This window comes from Palaemon carinicauda, chromosome 1 (genome assembly GCF_036898095.1).
Source record: "Palaemon carinicauda isolate YSFRI2023 chromosome 1, ASM3689809v2, whole genome shotgun sequence".
Taxonomy (NCBI): Eukaryota; Metazoa; Arthropoda; class Malacostraca; order Decapoda; family Palaemonidae; genus Palaemon; species Palaemon carinicauda.
Genome location: NC_090725.1, coordinates 201368943 through 201375038, shown reverse-complemented (window position 1 = coordinate 201375038; position 6096 = coordinate 201368943).

Below are 6096 nucleotides of genomic sequence, written 5' to 3'. Positions count from 1 at the left end.
AGGTGTTCACACTACACGGCTCTGTCTTCGTTCATTTTCCGCACGGCTTTCATTCATAGATCATTTTTACATAGGAACTAATGGAGGTGTTCACACTACACGGCTCTGTCATCGTTCATTTTCCGCACGGCTTTCATTCATAGATCATTTTTACATAGGAACTAATGGAGGTGTTCACACTACACGGCTCTGTCTTCGTTCATTTTCCGCACGGCTTTCATTCATAGATCATTTTTACCTAGGAACTAATGGAGGTGTTCACACTACACGGCTCTGTCTTCGTTCATTTTCCGCACGGCATTCATTCATAGATCATTTTTACATAGGAACAAATGGAGGTGTTCACACTACACGGCTCTGTCATCGTTCATTTTCTGCACGGCTTTCATTCATAGATCATTTTTACATAGGAACTAATGGAGGTGTTCACACTACACGGCTCTGTCATCGTTCATTTTCCGCACAGCTTTCATTCATAGATCATTTTTACATAGGAACTAATGGAGGTGTTCACACTACACGGCTCTGTCTTCGTTCATTTTCCGCACGGCTTTCATTCATAGATCATTTTTACATAGGAACTAATGGAGGTGTTCACACTACACGGCTCTGTCTTCGTTCATTTTCCGCACGGCTTTCATTCATAGATCATTTTTACATAGGAACTAATGGAGGTGTTCACACTACACGGCTCTGTCTTCGTTCATTTTCCGCACAGCTTTCATTCATGAATTATTTTTACATAGAAACTAATGGAGGTGTTCACACTACACGGCCCTGTCTTCGTTCATTTTCCGTACAGCTTTCATCATGAATTATTTTTACGTAGAAACTAATGGAGGTGTTCACACTACACGGCCCTGTCTTCGTTCATTTTGCGTACAGCTTTCATCATGAATTATTTTTACATAAAAACTAATGGAGTTGTTCACACTATACGGCTCTATCTTCGTTCGTCTTCCATACGGCTTTTGTTCGTAAATTATTTACATAGAAACTAATGGAGGTGTTCACACTATACGGCTCTCTCTTCGTTCGTCTTCTGTACGGCTTTTGTTCGTAAATTATTTATATAATAACTAATGGAGGTGTTCACACTATACGGCTCTGTCTTCATTCCTCTTCCGTACGGCTTTCGTTCGTAAATTATTTACATAGAACCTAATGGATGTGTTCACACTATACGGCTCTCTCTTCGTTCGTCTTCCGTACGGCTTTTGTTTGTAAATTATTTACATAGAAACTAATGGAGGTGTTCACACTATATGGTTTTTTCTTCGTTCGTCTTCCGTACGACTCTCTTTCGTAAATTATTTATTACATAGAAACTTTATGGAGATGTTCACACTATATGGTTCTGCCTTCATTCGTCTTCCGTACGTCTTTTGTTCGTAAATTATTTTTACATAGAAACTATTGGAGGTGTTCATACTATATGGTTCTGTCTTCGTATGTCTTCCATACGGCTTTCTTTCGTAAATTTTTTATTACATAGAAACTAATGGATGTGTTCACACTATAGGGTTCTGTCTTCGTTCGTCTTCCATACAGCTTTTTTTCGTAAACTATTTTTACATAGAAACTAATGGAGGTATTCACACTAAACGGTTCTGTCTCCGTTCGTCTTCCGTATGGCTTTCGTTCATAGATTATTTTTACATAGAAACTCATGGAGGTATTCATACTATACGGTTCGTTCTTCGTTCGTCTTCCGCACGGCTCTTGTTCGTAAATTATTTTTACATAGAAACTCATGGAGGTATTCATACTATACAGTTCTGTCTTCGTTCGTCTTCCATACGGCTTTCATTCGTAAATTATTTTTACATAAAAACTAATGGATGTGTTCACACTATACGGTTCGTTCTTCATTCGTCTTTCGTACTGCTTCCGTTCATACGGCTCGGATATGTTCGGAAGAAATCTCCAACTTACGAAACGTATACGTATCCTACCACTGAGTTTGAACAGAGATACGTATCAGTTTCGGTCACGTGTTTCGTAGAGGAGTTAAACATATTAAAGTCAGTTTTACGAATGCCGATAATTGTCGGCTACTTGAGCAATAATGAATGATAAGAGGTTGATAGAAATTGAAGGTATCAGAAAAAAATAATCTCTCTCTCTCTCTCTATCTCTCTCTCTCTCTCTCTCTCTCTCTCTCTCTCTCTCTCTCTCTCTCTCTCTCTCTCTCTCTCTCTCTCTCTCTCTCTCTATATATATATATATATATATATATATATATATATATATATATATATATATATACATATATATATATATATATATATATATATATATATATATATATATATATATATACATATATATATATAATGTATACACACACACACACACACATATATATATATATATATATATATATATATATATATATATATATATATATATATATATATATATATATATTCAAATAAGCCATAAATATTTTTGATACATTAATGTCTGGATTCTCTTAACGACCTCGGGATCAGAGCCCTTGTCTTTGTGTGATTTCGCCTGGGGCTCTGATCCCGAGGTCGTTAAGAGAATCCAGACATTAATGTATCAAAAATATATATGGCTTATTGGAATATGAAAAACACGTAAAAATGTGCAAAATTTATCATATATATATATATATACATATATATACTGTATATATATATATATATATATATATATATATATATATATATATATATATATATATATATATATATATATATATATGATTTGCATTAATATGTTGAATGAACAATAGTTTTGTGTTATAGAATGTCTATTGTATAATATTATTTGTATAACACATTGAGTTTAATAATATTAACATGAGGCAAACAGCCAGGCACTCCTTTGGTGAAATGTCTTTTTTTCTCGAAGGTTGGTATTGGCCTTGAGCAGATTATCTTACATTTTCTGAATTAAATCATTGAATTGAAATATTAACGTTCTAAAGTACTGAGAAGACTTTATATCAATGTCTAGTCATTTTTTATAGAGTATAGTATTTTCCTTCCAACTTCCTCTTCATTTGGCACTTTCCTCATCTATAAGCAATGCTATTGCAGCGAGCTGCTTTAGGGTAATTTAATTTTTGCACCATATCGCAGCAGAAGCTGTATCAAGGCTGAATGTATCCGAAACGTATAGTGTGGACACACTGACATTCTGCTAGAAGGTAAACGAACCATATCAGTACGAAAACGAATCGTAGTGTGAATCATCCCTAAGGTCGACACGTCATTCAGCGCAAGGTCTATAGACCTTGATTCAGCGCTTAGTTGCCAGGTCTTAATTTCCGTTTTCACCATACCCACAAAATCGAGATGACATTTCTCGTTGTAAAGTAAGACAATAATGCGGAGTAAATGTTTGAATGCATTTTTCTTAATTAGGATGGTGTCTCAAACTCTGGTGGTTTTGGTTTCACTTTCATCAGAAGCCTAGTTCATTGGTTATACTAAAAAAATAGGGTGTTATGGGCCTTGAATTAGATAGTCATCCCTTAGAAACATACAGTAGATATGGGAACTCATGTAAGTGGAAAAGTAATTTAGTAACACAGCAAAATGTTTGATTTGTTTTGTGTTTCCTTACTACCTGGAATCAAGAATTCATTTTGTTTGACAAGATCAGCTTTAGCACCAAAGATTTTCTAACTTGTTTTTATTTTGTCTGGAAATCCTCGCAGAATTACAGGAACAGTCATATATGATACCTTTGTATGTTTGCAATTTTTTCATTGGTTTTATTATATAGAATGTCTCTCCAACCTTCCATATGTATATGAATAGATTGTAGGGTTTCAAACAAGTCTTTCACTGCTGTGCCTTCCACCATTATTTTCATTACATCATACTTTTTAAGGAGACCATAATCCTTAGCAGCCTTTTTAATATTGTCCATTTCAAGTTCAATTAGTCGATTGAGAATTATGCCGTATTCCTCACTTTGCATCAAGCCAATGTATTGCCTTTTTTTTTCTTTATTCTTCATGATAGACTAATAAAAACACCCCTTTCTTTCTACCATTGCTACAAACTCCGAGTATTTGTCTCGACCAAAATAAAAATAATAATTTCCTAATATTAAGAGGTCGTTACTATTTAAATGTATAACATCAACTGTTATTGACTTTTTCAGTAACTGCCATATCACAAATGTCAACTAATATCTTGATAAAATTTTTAAAAATATGCAAATTTACTGGAATGTTTCAGTAGATTTTACATAATAACAACACTTATAACTTTCATTTTGTGTCACTAGGTTTGTAGCAATTTAATAATACATGATGAAAGGCGGGGAATTAGACAGCTTTCACATCGTAAAGCGGATTTTTTGTCTAGAATAATTTTCACAGAACATGAGCTGAAGTTTTCTCTAAAGTGAATGAATGAAACTCTTTAATGATATAGTCAATAGAACTAACTCTAAATTTCTTGTGAATTTGCGATTACTGGAACAGATTACTGTAAAATGCTCATAATGTATAGCTAACATTGAATCACTTGATATTTACAGACACACTCGAAGAGAACGGACACTGAGCAAGTTACTGTTAATCTCCTTCCATCAGTAGAATAGCAATTTATCTCAAGTCTGAAATCTGACTTATTAACTAAGCATTACAATCAAGAGTGAGGGGCACATATGTTACTTCTCTCACATTATAAGCCTTAGGCAGAAGTTACTACTAAGATCGCAACCTAAAAGTGTCGTTTGGGCGTACTGGGCGCCCACCGGCGACAAGGGCACGCGATTGTGGTCCGCTCCAAACTCCTCTCTCCCTACATCCAAGGGTGGGTTTTTTGGGACTTGTCTCTATGGGTAAAAGGTACTTCCCCCAGGAGATAGGTGGTAGACTGTTACTACGTGACGTCTGCCCTACCTCAATTCCACCAGTGTTTTTCCAGCCTCCCTCATGCTTTGACCTGGGAAGTTTACATTCAACATGCATGGTGCAACTCGGTCTTCAGGACCGGTGGCTTGTTACCAGCTTTTTTATAATCTGATGACATATCTAATCATTTACTTTAATCCCCTGATTCGTGAAATTTGCAAAACTACTATGATTCTAGGTATTATGCATATTTGCTTAATCTTTTTTTAATGATTATTCGCGTTACCTGAAGTATCCGTTACTATGTAAATTTACTATTCATTATGAATAATAATAGATTTTGCATATTTACAGTAACATACATACATACATACATACATATATATATATATATATATATATATATATATATATATATATATATATATATATATATATATATGTGTGTGTGTGTATATATACATATATATACATACATATATACATATATATATATATATATATATATATATATATATATATCTATCTATCTATCTACATATATATATACATATATATATATATATATATATATATATATATATATATATATATATATATATATATTATATGATGATGGCTCCCTGGTCTAGGTAACGAAAATGTATTATACTATGGCTCGTGACTGGGAACCAAACATATAGTATTATATATATTGCGACTGCAGGTTAATGAACCTCTCGAATTCCAAACTCCCTTGTTTGCTTATACGTTAAAACTGTTACACTTTAAAATATTAATACACGAATTCAGAGACAGTTAAATAACTCCCAGGCAGCAATATATAAAACACTGAATATCCAAAGATCTCTTAAGTATACTCAAAACTAAACAGGAAACGAGCAGAATCTGGTTCTAAATAATGATAATTGGAATAATACACTCTTTACGAAAACAAATATATTCTGTATAAAGTACAACACTTTGAAAGAATTCACATGATAACAATATAATTCACTCGAAAAAAATTAAGTCTGAACAAAACCTAGATTGAGACAAAAATGTTACGATCTAAAAATTATATGTGAACCTGACTTGAACTATTATATCTGTATAAACCTTAGTCTAAGAAAATAAATAATGCAATGAAAATTATACAGAAGCTTGAAATAAACATGAATAATACAATGTTCAAGTTTGATACTTAATGAAAATAGACAACCAGATCAGGATAGAAAATCTTAACCTTCCTACAGGGTCAATTACAAACA